This window comes from Setaria viridis, chromosome 3, assembly GCF_005286985.2.
Source record: "Setaria viridis chromosome 3, Setaria_viridis_v4.0, whole genome shotgun sequence".
Classification (NCBI taxonomy): Eukaryota; Viridiplantae; Streptophyta; class Magnoliopsida; order Poales; family Poaceae; genus Setaria; species Setaria viridis.
This window is the reverse complement of record NC_048265.2, coordinates 40,935,429-40,952,470: the sequence shown is the minus strand read 5'-3', so window position 1 is coordinate 40,952,470 and position 17,042 is coordinate 40,935,429.

Genomic DNA, 17,042 nt, shown 5'->3' with positions numbered 1-17,042 from the left:
ATCATCACCATGATTTAGTTGCATCCAATTCTGAGACGAGTTTGTGTGAACAGTGAGGAACAATTTTACCTGATAATTAAGTTGTCGTACCCAAGCTCTTGTCATCGGACCTTGTTGTGCAACAGGTGTAGTTGTATCAATGGAAGAGATGTCCTCATCATCCTCCCCTTCTTGCATTGGAGTTGTCCTCGACTCTAGCTCATCCTCTTCTCCTAAATATGGCTTCAAATCTGCAATGTTAAATGTGGGGCTAACCCCAAAATCTGCGGGTAGCTCAAGTTTGTATGCATTATCATTAATCCTTTCTAACACTTTAAAAGGACCATGGCTCTAGGCAGCAACTTAGACTTTCACAAATTAGGGAACCTAGCTTTCCTCAAATGGAGCCAAACTAGGTCACCCAGTTCAAAAATGACATGTTTCTTCCCTTTGCTACCAGCAAGCTTGCACTTGGCATTCATACACTCTATTTTCTCTTTAGTGGTTTCATGCAATTTTAAGATCAGTTCAGCACGTTGCTTAGCATCAAAGTTCACTTGCTCCGAGGTCGGTAGAGGTAACAAATCAATTGAAGCACGAGGCTCAAACCCATACACAATCTCAAAAGGGCTTTTCTTAGTGGTAGAATGTTGTGAACGATTATAAGCAAACTCAACATGAGGCAAGCACTCTTCCCACATTTTTATGTTATGTTTTAAAACAGCTCTAAGCATGGTAGATAAAAATTCTATTCACAACTTCAATTTGCCCATCAGTTTGTGGATGACATGTAGTGGAAAATAAAAGCTTAGTACCCAATTTAGCCCACAAAGTTCTCCGAACATGGCTAAGAAGTTTTGCATCACGATCAGAAATAATGGTATTTGGCACACCATGCAAGCGAACAATCTCATGAAAGAACAAATCAGCCACATGTGTAGCATCATCACTCTTATGGCATGGTATGAAATGAGCCATCTTAGAAAACCTGTCCACTACAACAAAGACGCTATCTCTCCCCTTCTTTGCTCTAGGTAGTCCTAAAACAAAGTTCATAGAAATATCTTCCCAAGGTGCACTTGGAACAGGAAGAGGCATGTGTGTCCTTACATGACCAGGGTAAGTGTTAGGGCAGTATATCCTCCAAGATGTTGTCCTCTTACTTGCAGGCCCAAAATACACCTTAGGGGTTTAGTTACTATCATTTTATAATTAACTCACGCTTTCCCACAAGGAAAATCCTTCCTAAGCCTTTTATAGAAATATTAATTTTATGATGGGGTGTTAGATCCTCCCCGTAGAGGATCCAACCATGTTTTATCCCCAAATACGGGGCGTGACTCAACTTTGCCTAGCATATCTACTAAAAGGGTGGGCTTGATGAGGAATGGGTTGCCTAGGGGGTTCGGCTCATGGCATTTTAATAGTAAAAAGGGTTACTGTAGCAAGCACGTATTTCTAAAGAAATGGCTCTTAAAAAGAAAATAATGTAGTCCGTTAGGTTGGCAATATTATTAACTCTCGCATTCAGTAGGATAAAATATGAACTAGGAGTCAGAACTTGCCTTCATCAAAAGGCCTTAACGTCTCCTAGGGCGACCAAGGTTCTTAGCTTCGAGCCCTTCTGGATCCTTGGCTTTGGGGTAGAGTTTGGTCATCTACTGGCTGGTATTTAGAGGTGAATTCTCGGATAATGGATGAATAACTCATTAGTTATCTAGAATTTGTTTCTAAATAATTAATGGGTCGGGTGGCTGGATTTTCAGGAAATTCTAGGGTTTTGGTCGGGCAGCACAATGGCTGGGTTTGGACGACAATTTGAGATTTGGATGGGCAGTACTACGGCTAGGTTGGGATGAGAATTGAGACTTAGGTCGGGCATCATTATGGCTAGGTTTGGTTGATACCTAGAGTTTCAGTCGGGCAGTATATCGGCTGGGTTTGGATGGGACTTGAGGTTTTGGGGGAGTGGCATAACGGCTATGCCTGGACAATATTCAGGGTTTGGTTTGGGCAGCATAACGGTTGTGTGGTGGAATGGACCAGAGGTTTGGACAGATCCTTAAGGGGTTGGGGTGACTATGGAATTGTGGAATGGTCCTAAAGAGTAGAACTTGAGAGCTTGTGTGACAGTTGGTATGTCCCGAACTAGGGGATAGTACACATGGCGACAGACACAGTCCGACAAGATCAAGTGGGATAGAAACCAGAGAGCTTGTACGATGGACACGACTTTGTCCCGATGCTAGGGGATAGCACAAATGGCAACAAATGGGCCGGTACAAGATTAGGTAGATGCGTAGCAGCGATAAGGGTTAGCAGTGATGATAGGGCAGTGAGGAACAGCTGGCTGGGTGCTGTTAACAATGCAGGTAATAGTGGCTAGAGGTCGCATGATGCACTCGGCTTTGACCCGAGGCCTTCGGCCTTACGACGGGTGGAGGCGGTACGACATATTTCCAAATAAGGTTGGGCTCTGAGATCTTAGTAAAAGGGACTCATCTTAGGTGAACTATGGAGAAGAAATGCATGGATAGGCTTTTGGGATTTTTGGTGATTTTTGGGGAATTTCCGGAAGTGGCTAAGGGCTTGAAGTGAGTTTTGGGTACACAGATGGGGTACGTGTAGCAGTTTAGAAGCTGATGGTGCAAGCGGAGGGGCTGGCCGCAGCACTATGCTGTGGGCTTAGCGCATGGGCTGTGGACCAGGGGTTAAGTGTGTTCGTGGTCCACTGGACCACGTCCACGGAAGCGGGGTAGGGGAGGACGACGTGAAGCGGCAGACCACACGTCGGGTTTAAGTGAGGGAAGGGAAGATGATGGCGGGGAACGGGCCTAACGGCAGCACACCGGTTTGCACCGGCGGTCGGGCGGCCATGGACACCACCGTGCGAGGCGCCGGAAGCTCGCCGGGATGGCGCTTCCGTCGCCGCCGGTGATGAGAGTACCACCAGGAGAATGTGAAGAGCACGGGGAGCCTTCTGGTGGCGTCGTGGGGGTAGAGAAGGGAGAGGGGGAGCGTAGCCACGAGGAGGAGAAATGAGGGGCGGCTGGCTCGGTGTGGGTGAGGGAAGAGGGGTGTGGAGTGCCTTTTATAGGTGGAGGGAGTAGCCGAGGAGGGTGCCACATCGTCGAGCTTGCTTGGCGGCCAAGGAGAAGGTGGGGTGACGCACGGCAGCCGACGGTATAAGGGTGCCATTAATGGTGGGATGGCCGGCGGTGGCAAGGGGTGGCGGTGTCAGAGAAGATAAGGAAGAGGGGGAATGGCCGGCTTAGGGGCTACGACAACGAGTGGGGAGGGGGGAGCACCAGTGCAACTGCACAGTGAGGTGGCACGGCGGAGGAGGAGATAAGGCGGCCGGCGGCGGACATGGCCAGCAGGGATAGGGATGGTGCTAGCGCCGGTGGCATGGAAGAGATAGAAAGGAAAGGGGGAGTGTACTCGGGTGCCTTGGCAGCGAAGCAGTGCGGCGCTGGTGGCAGAGCAGGGTGGCCGAGGGTGCATGCACGGTGGCAGGCAAAGTGTCAGCGGGATAAGGTGGCGGTGCAGCACAGGGGAGGCGGGGCAGTCGGGGAGGGAGGGAATGGATCTGAGCGACGCGGCAGGAGGATAGGCTTGGACGGGAGGAGATAGAAAGAGGAGAGGAGAGGGTATAGGGCGCACCGGCTGTTGGTGTTTAAACCCAGCAACCTACCTAAGGGAGTACCCAAGATAGAGTTTTGGTTGGTGGGTGTCACCAAAATCAGGAACTCAATGGTGTATGTAGGCACGCGATTTAGATAGGTTTGAGCCGCTAGATTGCGTAATACCCTACGTCCTGTGTGTTGTTCTCTTGTATTCAATTGAACTTGTTTTGAGGGGGTTCCTGCCCGTCCTTATATATCGGAGGAGCAGGGTTACAGGTCGGTTGTTTAACAAGAGTACTAGTCAGATTTGACCAGAGAGTCCTACTCTAACTACTATGAGTAGTCTTCGAGTTCTCGACTAGTTCCTGTCCTCCACGCAGACTACGCCCCCCTGCACCGTAGTCCCAATGTCTGACACGTCTCGGTGTACAGCCCTGTGTATGGATCTGTCCAAACCTTTTGGTGGGCCCATAGATGTATGTACGACAAGCCCCCGAGTACATTTTAGTCAAATGTAGCAGTCCCAAGTACCTTTACAGGGTTCATCTGACTAGTTTTTGGTGCTCTTCTGAGTACTCTGTCGAAGTTGAACCTTCAAGTAACTCGAGTACTGCCATGCGTCTAGAATGTGCTCAAGCCTCATCCAACACTATCTTGAATATCTGTCCTTTGAACTTATATATGGGAGTGCGATGTCATATGGAGTAGTCCCCGAGCCTTAGGTTGAATCGAAGAATCAGGCTGAGAGTCAAGCTGCATTTGCATTGCCTTCACCTTAAATTCTAGAGAAAAATTTTTTTAGCCAATGGGCATGTGGCACACAGCCCCCAAGCCGTTACCCAACTAGTTTCAGGAGGTATAAGGGTCAACCACCAGTCATCGTGACCATCGCTAACAGTAACCTTATATTTTGCGGTAACTTCGGAAACTGATAGCCATATGCGAAATTAATGGCCAAATGCGAAAACATTGGGGCCATTACCTCCATTTACTCTGGTTCTATTATAAATAGACAAGGGAAGTTACCCCCCGTTTACTCCGCCATTGCCATTGTGCGCTTGAAAAAAACCCTACTGCCCAACGCCGCCGCAATCTAATCTGAGATCACCGACGCCGCCTCCCTCTTGTGAGCCCCCGAGTGTATGCGCGTGAAGCAGCTCGTGACATCCAAGATTGGGAGAAAATCTTCTGCTTCTAGGGGTGCTGAAGGTTCCAAAAGGAAATCTAGAAAGGAGAAGGAGCCACAGCTGCCTTCGTCCAAGTACGGGAAGACAGACCAAACCGCGCCGCCGAATCTTGCCTGTGCCTGGAAGAAATTGACCATGAAGAAAGATGAAATCTAGGCGTTAGAGAAGGAGAAGCTACTACAGGATCAAGCAACCATAGGCTGGAGGTGTGCCTTTGGTAATGCGTGGTCGTTTGAAGAGTACCCCGAGGAGATGGTAACCTTTGCCCACTTCGTCGAGCGGAGTTTTGCCATCCCCACCTCTGATTTTTATGCGGGGTCTTCTGGATTATTACAAGCTTCATTTACTCCACCTCAATCCCAATAGCATCCTCCACATCACTATCTTTGTGCATTTGTGTGAGGCTTTCTTGGGGATTCAGCCCCACTTTCAGCTATTCCGCAAAATATTCCGGGTGAAGCCGCAGCCAAAACTGGAGTGTATTGCAGTAGTCAGGGTGCCAGAATTCAGATGTGGGAGAACAGTAGTAGCTTGTACTTGGAGTACGAGTTGTTGGAATCACACTCTGGGTGGAAAGAGAAATGGTTCTACATTGGGGACCATGATCTGAAGCTGCCAAAGGTGACCGGTCACCGCCTAGAGTGGAATAACAGGTGGATAGATGAGCCGACACACGGGAACAGTCTTCAAGTACCCGAGCTCTTGGGAAAGATCCCCCAACTGAAGAATCAGGGGCTGACAGGAGTTGGAGTAGCCTTCAGCTTCATGAAGAGGCGAGTTCAACCCCTACAGCTCCGCCCCACCTGGGGCTATGAGTACTCAAGCCTCGACGACCCATCGAGGATGACGCTTGAGGAAATCTCCATCGATGGGGTGATAGCGAGGTTGAAGCATATGTTTAAAAATGCCAATGAGATCCTCCGAGTAGTCCCAAAATTCTGCGTTGCCAATCGTCCAAGAGCCGTGAGTACCCGTGGACTTAGCCCCCGAGTACTTATTTGAAGCCATTGTTGTTTTCTAACTTGTCTATCTTTATGCAGGTGGATATACTTTTATTCTTTTTGGCTCCTCCTCCTCCTAGCTCCGACAATATTGAGAGCGCCCCACGGGTGTTTGGGAGAAACCTTGCTATACTGGGGGCCACCGAGGAGGAGGAAGAAGAAGAAACCGAGTCGCTCAGCAGCTTAGACTCTGATGCTACTAAAGCTTTTGTTGTGAAGGTTCGTGCCTCGGACAAAGCTGGGGCGTTCTCTAGCTCATCGAAGCGCCCTGTGGATGATGAACTTGAGACTGCTTTGGCCCCACCACCGGAGAAGAAACGGACGGTTGCTAGGACACACGCTCCGAGTATTTGCGTATCATCGAGCCCGCGCCCCCGCTGGTAATAACTTTCGAGGAAGGGCAAGACCCTGAGGTGCGGGTACGATTATGCATGTATGTTGATGCCACGACTACTAATTAGGACTGGTTGTACCTGCAGGTAGTCACGCAAATGGTTGAGACGATGGAGGCGACTACTGGCACCGTCCGCCTGAAGCTCTAGCAATCGGGAAGGTCACCGCGGTTGAAGGTGATCTAGAGCCTCCCACTGCTGAAGTGGATCCTGTGGGTACTGCGATGTCCATCCAAGATGAAGAGGGAACCACCCTGGCTAGCGGTAGTCAAACATCATCGCAGCAAGCCTCGCTAGGGGAGCCTTCCACCATTATCAAGCCTCTACGCTTGGTGGGGAAACCATCGCTGAAACTGCAATGATCCGTGAGGTAAGTTAATTCAATATGATTGAGTACCAATTCTAGCTTGAGTAGTTAGTTGTCTTCCATCACTGATACTTTGTGTTGTGTAGGATGTCTTCTAGCTTGGGCCTTGGGTTGTCGGGTTCAAAGTAAACAACCGATAGCGTTAGCCGCTCGGTTGAGGACGCACCCCCCGTGCCCACTATACCACCTGCGGAGAGAGATCTAGCTTCAGCGGTAGAGACAGGTGCCGCATCACTCGTTGCTGCACTAATGCACGACGTACTCGATTCAATGTTTGATGTTGCAGTGTTAGCCCCCGAGCCTGCTGTACCCGGGGCCCTTCCTATGGCGATTCCCATGGAGATTCCGTCCCCACTTATGCCCATGGAAGCTATCCCCCTCAATGTTGTTGCTCATGAAGCCCCTGAGCTTGAAGCTACCCGAGCCCTTGAGGTTGTGGCTGCCACTGTCGGGACGTCTTCCGAAGCCGGCACGTCGTCTGACCTGGAGATGATCCTGGTGCCCAGCGAGAGGGTTGAATCGACCATTGAAGCTTGGGTAATTCCTGAGGAAGACCAATTGGTTGAAGATCCTCAGCTGGATACACAGATGGTAGCCACCATGATCGAGATGAATCGACGCGTTCCAGCCTACACCGAGGTAAGTTGAACTTAGCCATTTACTTCACTTCTTGGATGCCCTCAATTTGTACTCTGTTCAGCACCCGAGTACTGATTTCTGGATAACAGGACTTGATCAACCGCTCCCGCCGAAAGACCCAGTTGTTGCGGGGCTATGGCAAGGCCGTGCGGTGTGCTAAGGTGTTGGAGAAGGAGCTGGCTGAGAAGCGACAACAAACTTCCCAACTTGTCATGAAGCTCAACAGCACAATGGTGACCTTCAAGGTGCAGATTCAGGACCTAGAAAAGGAAAAGGATCGCCTTGCTACCCGGAACAAGTCACTGAATTAGAAGCTTGAAGGTGAGTACTCCTCTTTTTGTTGTGTGCATTTGTTGGTAGCCTGTAGTCTTTTTGACTAACATTGGGTCTCTATTTGTGCAGAGTATAAGAATCAGGAACCCCAGTTGAAGGCTTCTATAACTGATTGGAAGAACGTCTACTACTAGTCCACTGATCAGTATGAGAGGCTCGGGCAGCAGGTATCCAAGCTGGAGCATGACTTGGAGAAGGAGACGAAGATGCACCAAGATGGTGAAGCCGAACTAATCAATGTCATCACAACCATCAAGGCACAACAAGTCGAGCTTGGGGCCTATAAGCTGGAGCTGCAAGAGCTATCTGTGGTGGCTCGGCCCTTGGCTGACATGGTGGAGCCTCCAGTCAATGGCGCGGATCCTTGCTCACTGGTAGAGAGACTTCGAGATGCACCAAAAAAGATAGCCGGCTACATCCAGGGGATGGCGAAGTCCGTCTCGAGGCAACTGCTGGCTTTCGTGAAGTCTTTCTATCCCGACGCTGACTTATCCCCTATCACGGAAGGGATAGAGGGGATTGCTCGAACGAAGTCTTCCAGCAGCATTTGCAGGAGGTGGATCCCATCACCAAGGAAGTCACTAAGCACCTAGACCTGCAATGAATTTCCTATATAACAGGAAAAACATCAGCTTTGTAATAGGGTGATGTACAAATGACATCAAGTCTTAATGCAAATTCATTGCTAGTGACTTGTTGATCTTTGATATTTAGTGCTTACCACACTTGGTCCTGATTTTTCTCATACAACCGAGGTGAGTGTTTGCGCACCAGGCTACTATTGTGAGCCTCTTCGGAAGTAAGTTGTTGAGTACTCGGGTACCTGAGCTTTCCGATAGTAGACATCGAGTAGTCTCTTCAGGATTCCACTCACTAGGGCTTGTCTCCTTGACTTATCTGAGTGGGGTCGACACTCTGCCCTGAGAACCTGGAACTGCGAAACTCGTTAATACGAGCTGCCTTAAGACAAATTTGTTGGAAATGAGTAGTCACTCGGGTAGTTTATGGACTCCCAGACAACTTGATGGCTCTTGCACAGCTAGTTCGCTTAGCGAACCGATGGGTGAGTTGAATAACTTATGTAGACTTGTAATTACAAGTCATACTGAGGCGTTGTGGCCCAAAGATCTCAATGGCTTGTTAAGATGTTGTTGACCTACTTTTGTGAGCCGCAAATAAGTAGTCTAATTTCAACGAAAATAACTGCATTATTACGCTGAAAACTGACAAGAGGCCAGTAGCCTATTTACAATGATGCGTAGTCTTCTGACTACGGATAGAATCAACAGAGATGCTCGATGTTCCACGAGTTGTCAACATCTTCGCCAGAGAGGTGTCGTAGCCTGTACGATCCTGGGTCTGTGACCTTGGATACGATGTACGTCCCTTCCCATGGAGAATTAAGCTTGTGCAACCCCTTGGTGTCTTAGATACACTTGCGGACCATGTCACCTATGTTGAAAAAACATTATTTGACGTTACGATCATGATAGCGGCAAAGACCCTCGAGGTACCTTGCAGAGTGGATGAGTGCTGCACAGCGAGCTTCCTCTAGGCTGTCAAGGTCCAGACGCCTTGTCTCCTTTGCCGCTCCTTCATCGTATTGCTCGATTGTTGGAGATTTCCACATTAGCAGGAAGGATGGTTTCTGATCCATAGACTAGGAAATAGGGCGATTGCCTCGTAGGTTTGCATGGCTGAGTACGTAGCCCCCAGAGAATGTTGGGTAGTTCCTTGAGCCACTTACCTCCTTTGGTGTTGCCAATGTCATGCAATCTTTCCTTCAAAGCTTCCAGTAGCATCCCGTTGGCGCACTCAACCTGGCCATTGGCCCGTGGATGAGCGACGGAGACGTACCGAACATCAATTCCGCTATTTTTGCAGTACTCCCAGAACTCGTGATTGTTAAAATTGGAACCCAAGTCCATGATTATCCGATTGGGGGATCCATAGCGGTGGACATTCTCGTCGAGGAAGTCAAGTACTTTGTCTGCCTTGGGGCAAGTTACTGGCTTGACCTTAATCCACTTGGTGAATTTGTTGATGGCTACTAATACTCGGTTGAATCCTCTAGGCGCTGTAGGAAATAGACCAATCATGTCGAGCCCCCAGCATGCGAAGGGCCATGTTGGCGGTATGGTCATAAGCTTGTAGGTAGGGAAATGTTGTTGCTTGGCGAAGAATTGAAAACCCTGGCACCGGTGAACTAGTTCTTTAGCGTCTGCTAGGGCGGTGGGCCAATAAAACGCTGCTCTGAAAGCCTTGCCCACAATTTTACGTGAGGACGCGTGGTTGCCGCAGATGCCCTTGTGTATCTCCTCCAATATGTCCTTGCCATCTTGTCGTGTGACACACTTTATGAGTACTCCTGAAGATGCGCCTCTTCTATAGAGCTTGTCCCTGACTAGAATGTAATTCTTACTTCATCGTAGAATCTGCTCTGCCTATGTCTTTTCCGACGGTAGTTTTTGCTCCTGTATGTAGTCGATGAACGGGGTTCTCCAATCCACGTCAATCATCATCACCTCTCGATCTGGTGCCTCAGGACCACGATTGGTCGTTATAGAGGGTGCCAGCTCTGTTATGGATGGCTTGTGTAGTTTGTGGATAAAGACTCCTGCTGGGACTTGGGCACGAGTTAAACCAAATATGGACAGGACGTCCGCGGCGACATTGTTGTCGCGGACTACATGGTGAAACTCCAGGCCCGAAATTTTGTTTTTGAGCTTGCATACTTCCATACACTATGCGTCCATGTTCTCCTTGTTGCGATCCTACTCGTCATTGACTTGATTGATCACTACAAGTGAGTCGCCATAGACCAACAATCTTTTGATTCCCAACAATACCACTAGGCGCAGCCCGTGCAGTAGCGCCACGTATTCAGCTTCGTTGTTGGATGCCTCCCAGAAGATCTGCAAGACGTATTTGAGTTGCTTATCTTTAGGAGATATCAAGAGTACCCCTGTGCCAGTGCCCTTGAGCCTGAGAGACCCATCAAAATACATGACCCAATGCTCTGGGTGCTCAGCCGGCGTTGGTAGTTGATTTTCCATCCACTTTGCCATAAAATCGACTAGAGCCTGGAACTTGATCGCGTTCTTGACTTAAAATCCAGGGACAATGCTCCTAGTTCCACTGCCCACTTTGAAATCCTTCCTGTGACGTTCAGATTGTGGAGAATCTCACCCAGGGGGAAGTCAGTAATGATGGAGATCTTGTGTTCGTGGAAGTAATGTCGCAGCTTCCGCGAGGTGAGTAGTATAGCGTACAACAATTTCTGGACCGGTGGGTACTTGGTCATGGAATCTAAGATTACTTCACTGACGAAATAGACGAGCCTCCGTACTTTGTATACATGGCTGGATTCTGATCTTTCGACTACTATTGTCGTACTTACGATGTTAGTAGTTGCAGCAATGTACAGCAACAAGTCTTCATTGGAGCTAGGCGCTATGAGGACCCGTGGCTTTGACAGGAAGTCCTTCAACTGTTGCAGAGCTTGGTTTGCCTCCTCGGTCCACTGGAATTTGTCTTGTCGCTTGAGAAATTTGAAGAAGGGAAGGCCTCATTCTCTAAGTCTTGATATGAATTTGTTAAGGGCCACCATACACCCAGTCAGCTTTTGAACGTCTTTGATGTCAGATGTAGCTTGCATATCGATGATGGCGGATATTTTCTCAGGATTTACCTCAATGCCTCTATGGCTAATGATGAGCCAGAGTAGTTTCCCAGATGGGACGCTGAAGATGCACTTTGTTGGATTGAGCTTCCACTGAAATTTGCGCAGACTAGCGAAGGTCTCCCCCAAATCAGCGATAAGGTTGTCTGGATTTCTAGTTTTGACTACCACGTCATCCATGTACGCCTCAGCCTTGCGGTGTAGCTGTTTCTGAAAGCACATCTGGATTGCACGTTGATAGGTGGCATCTGCGTTCTTCAACCCAAAGGATATTGTTGTATAGAAGAAAGCTCCATAAGGGGTAATAAACGTGGTCTTGGCCAGGTCTTCTTCCTTGAGAGCTTTCTGGTGGTACCCCGAGTAACAATCTAGGAAACAAAGTAATGTGCACCCAGCAGTGGAGTCGATGACTTGATCGATCCTCGGGAGCCCAAAAGGGTCCTTTGGACAACACTTGTTGAGATCTGTGTAATCAACGCACATCCTCCACTCGTTATTGTTCTTCTTTTGAACCAAGACATGGTTAGCGAGCCACTCAGGATGGTAGACTTCTTTTATGAAACCCGCCGCGAGTAGTTTTACCAACTCTTTCTTGATGGCTTCCCTTCTGTCCTAGGCAAACCGTCGTAGTCGTTGTCTTTTTGAAGTAGCTTTCGAATCCACATTTAGTGAATGCTCGATCAGCTCCTTGGGCACCCCTGGCATGTCTACTGGTTTCCACGCAAAGATGTCTTGGTTGGCCCGAAGGAACCTGATGAGCGCAATTTCCTATTTAGGATCTAACCCTGAACCGATCAGGGCTGTCTTGGAGGTGTAGCCGGTCTCAAGGTCAATGGCTTTGATGTCCACATCACTTGTCGACTTGACCTTGGTAGCCCCCAACTTGTTCTCTTGAATTTTGAGTTTGACCGGGGAGAGCTTTTTTGAAGCAGCGAAGACTTGTTGCATTGAATTGGGCACTTGAGAAGTTGCAGCTAACTCGACAGCTTTTGTGTCGCACTCGTATGATTTCTTCAAGTATCCGCAGATGGAGAGAAGTCTCTTGGGTCCCGGCATCTTGAGTACTAAGTACACATAATGCGGGATGGCCATGAACTTGGCCAATGCTGGTCTTCCGATGATGGTGTGATAAGAAGTTTCAAAATCCACCACCTCGAACCGGATATACTCTGTCCGGTAGTGCTCCTTGGACCCGAAGGTAACTAGCAGGACTACTTGTCCAAGAGGTATAGCCGCGTTGCCTGGGACGATGCCATAGAAAGGAGAGTTCATCGTGGTGAGCATCTCCATGATGTTGAGGCCCATCTTCTTCCAAGGCAACAGGATGTTGAGGCCGCTACCACCGTCGATGAATACCTTGGTGAGTCTAGAGCCAGCAACAACTAGGTCCAAGATGAGAGGGAATCGTCCTGGTTTCGAAAAATTAGTCCACTGATCTTTCCTAGAGAAGGTAATTGGTACCTCAGACCACTTGAGGGGCATGGGTATAGCAGGCTCAATGGATATAATCTCTTGTAGCACTAGCTTCTGGGACCGCTTTGAGGATGGTACCTGGGATCCTGTCGAAAATGACATTGACAGTCTTAGATGGGGTCTGGAACTTGCCGTTACCATCCTCGTCTTTGTCTTCCTTGGCTTTTCCTTTGTCATTGGTACCCAATGGCTCTAGAAAATCCTTCATTACTCTTTGTAGGCTGCAATCTATTGCAGCATGTTTGTGGTGAGGGTTCCACAGGCACTGTTTTTTCAAGAGCTCGCTGAAAGCGGGCTTGTCTTGACTTTTGCTAGCTCCTTTCCTAGACGATTGAGACATCACCGCGACAGTATTGTCTAGCTTGTACTTGCGGTTGTGACCTCCCGAGTAGTTATTTTGGTGGTTGCCATTTCGGTTCTTGTCGTTGTCCTGGCCGTTACTCTGATTGTTGTTGTACTGGCCTCGGTTGCGATTTGACTCGAACCTTTCAAGCTCCTTGTCTTCTTCATCTGCCCATGCTTGCGCCATAGTCTTGAGTGATTTGACATCATGGGGGTGCCGCCTGCCAAAGTCTTGGAACATACGTCGATCGTAAAGGCCGTTCTGGAAACAGTCGATCACATCTTGCTCTGAGATATCTATAATGGTGGCCTTTTTATCGAAAAAACGACGCAAGTAGCTTCGTAGGGTCTCATCTCGCCGTTGCTTGACTTGTGCCAAGTCAAGTCTGTTGCTTGGACGCTGCATTACTCCCACGTAGTTGTTGGTAAATGCCTTCTTGAGATCTTGCCACGAGTCAATCGAGTTTGACTTCAATAATTCGAGCCAAGTGAGCGGCGCTAAGTCCATGCATATGGGGAAATAGATGACTTTTGTGTCATCGTTCCCTCCTGCATCTTGAACTGATAATGAGTAGTATCGGAGCCATTGAACTGGGTCCTGCTTGCCATCATATTTGGAGGTGCCTAGAGGTTTGAATTTCTCAGGCAAAATAGTCTTCCTAACCCGGCTTGTGAAAGCAGGAAAGCTATCGTTGTCGTCACCCCTGTAGTCAACTTCGAGTTCGCGCTCACGACGCCGCCCTTCGATGATGTCACGAGTGTCGGTTGTTGTTTATCACCACTCGAAGATCCACCACGGGACACGCAGGCTCAGGATCGGCTCTATGGTGGCAGCAGCCTCCCACAGAAGGTGTCCAACTACCCTCGGGCGTATCCCTGTTTTGTCTGGTGCCTTCGAGCTATCGAGCTGAAGGAGCTGCAGGGCCTCTGTAGCTACTGTTGCGTTGACTTCGCTAGACGGAGTACGTGATACTGAAGCAATCAGATTCTGCCTATCGAGTTGGTCATAGGCATGTTCCGCCAGAGCTGCCAACTGTCTAGTATATTTATCCTGCGGCATGGCGCGAGTGATGAGATCAATGGAAGCAATGGTGGCGAGAGGCGCACGGTGATGCTGCGTTTGGACTGCTTCGAAGAAGTTGTCCAGATTCATGATCGGGAGCTCCTCTGCAAGCCGACAGTGACAGTCTGCTCTTGCTACATTCCTTGCTCATCGCCGGGTTCTATAAGCTTCGGTCTCTTCCCCGACGATGTTGGCGGTGAGTTTATCCTGCGAGACGTCATCTGGGTGACGCTCGTGTTGAGGATTCCTCTCTAGTGAATTGCCGTCCTCCATATCTTGCCCTGCAATGAGAGCGAAGAGTTCTCTATCTGGAGAGTGGCTTCCAGAACTTGAGGTGATGACTTCTGTAGAGTCGTCGCCTTCACGGATAGGGGATAAGGACGTCGCTTCCTGTTATGGGAGAACGTCGAGGTGGGCGATGAAGCGTGACTCGTTATCCAGGACAAGGGTGGGTGGCCTCATGCCAGGCCAGTAGACGAATCTGCCTTGGGGGTCGAAGTGATCACCAGGCCCTGCTGCGAACCTGATAATGGTGTCTCCTCGTTGGAATCCGAGTAGTGATCGTAGTCGGGATCCTCGATCGCACCTGGGTTGGATTGCTATCTGGACAGGCTTGCTTGATAAGTGGCAACCACCTTACGGAGTCCGAATAGGAATTGACTTGGAGTTTGTATCGATTCGCACGATGGCTAGAACGCCAGCTCGTGAGAACCAATACGAGTAGATGTAGAGCTCGAGTAGTACTCGAACTTGCTTCTCGATCCTCGGAATAGGTCTAAAATTTCGTTGAATCTCTCAATGAATTCCTCCAAAGCTTGGTGATGAAGGTTGATGTCGTAAAACTTCACCTCCGGAGCCTCCACGATGTGGCAGTGGAAACCTCCAGCGTCATTTGCGACGTAGACCCAGGAGCCGAAGACAAATGCCGCGCCTGCTTCGAACGCGACTGCGGGTTTGATGACGACTTGTGCCATTGATCCCGCAAGGGAAATCTCGACGACTTCCCCTACCTAGCACGCTAGCTATCGATGTTTAAACCTAGCAACCTACCTAGGGAAGTACCCAAGATAGAGTTTTGGTTGGTAGGTGTCGCCGAAATTAGGAAGTCAATGGTGTACGTAGGCATGCGATTTAGATATGTTCGGGCCGCTAGATCGCGTAATACCCTACATCCTGTGTGTTGTTTGCTTGTATTCAATTGGACTTATTTTGAGGGGGTCCCTGCCCGTCCTTATATATCGGAGGAGTAGGGTTACAGGTCGGTTGTTTTACGAGAGTACTAGTTGGATTCGACCATAGAGTTCTACTCTAACTACTACGAGTAGTCTCTGAGTTCTCCACGCAGACTACGCCGCTTTGCACCATAGTCCAAATGTCTGACACGTCTCGGTATACAGCCCTGTGTATGGGTCTATCCAAACCTTCTGGTGAGCCCATAGATGTACGTACGACACTGGTGTTGGGCGGCGGCGCTGGGGGACTTGTCTGCCGGTGGCAGCACTGCATGCGAAAGGAGGAAGAGGAGAGGCGTGCGAGCTGGGCTGGGCCATGTGTGCACGTGGGAGGGAGGCGGCCCGCTGGGCAAGGGAGTTGGGCTGGTAGGTGGGCAGCGTGTTGTGCGCGGGCGTGTGGACCGGGCCGGGAAGGAAAGATGGGCCGAGACGAGGTTGGCGGCTTGTTTGCGAATTGAGGGGTTTCCTATTTATTTGAAAGGGCTTTTGGATTTGAATTTGGAGTTTGAAATAAGGTTTGGTTTGGAGTAGGATGGGAGAGATTTCATAGAGGTTTTGAAAGATATTAATATTCAAATTAGGTTTGAATATTAATTTAAGGATTTTTCGAAGAGGGGGAATTGGGAAGAAATTATTCCTAGGATTTGTTGAAGGTTGAGAATTTAGGATAGGGTTTCCTAGAAACAATCAAATGCGACACTCATGTTGATTTAATGCAGAGTTTAATTTGTAAAAAGAGTTTTGAATATTTTCAGAGAAGAGATGTTATAATTAAAGAATTTTTTTTATAAAAGTTCATATTTTTAAATGCTCTAAAAAGCGGGATGTTACACATTTGGTGCTATGGATGGTTAGAACCGGCAGTGAAAAATTATACCACCGTCGATTCCAACCATGAACCGGCGGTGATGATTTCCACCGGTTCATTATAAAACCCGTTGGTGAAGAGATTTGTCCGAACTTGAATGTAATCGAATCAAGTTGATCGGTGGGTTCTACGTCCGTCTATCCACCTTATATGATGGCCCCCCTCACCCGCCGGCCCTCACTCTGTCTTTCCCTCTACGCTGGCCCCCACTCTATCTCTCCTCTCCCGCCAGCCTCTTACCTCTCTCCCTCTCTGCCACCCTCCCTCTCTCCGCTGGTCTCTCTCCCTCTCCTCGCCCCTCACTCCCAATCTACTTCCCTATCCACAGCTGCCCCTCTCCTCCCCCTCCACTCGTCCCTCACTAATAGAGAGCCGTGACGATACTAGCGAGCAGCAGCGGCAGGGCGAGGTGTGGAGACAACGGGCGGCAGGAGTTGAGTTCAGATCCAGTGCGCCGATGCTCCCCTTCTCTCTCTCTGGGCTACTACAGTGGGCGGCAGCCACCGCTAATCCTAATTCAATGGGGACCAAAACAGACTGTGATAGAACATTTTGCAATAGTGGAAATGGGGTACCGAGACAGGAAACCAAACAATATGTTTTTATTAATGTAAGGTACACACATTTTAACTCCCTCGTCAAAGTTCACTTTTCATCTCTCAACTACGGATTCATGAGATTCCAACCTCTAACTTTGAGATGAATGAAATGCCGTGCGTGTTGTTGCCTTTGGATAATCGAGACACTATGCGTATTTCTTGCATGATTGTATGCACTGCCATACTGATGATGGTGATGCAATGAGAACATGATATGCAATAATGGACATTTTCAGCAGTGTGTTATTCTGGCCACATG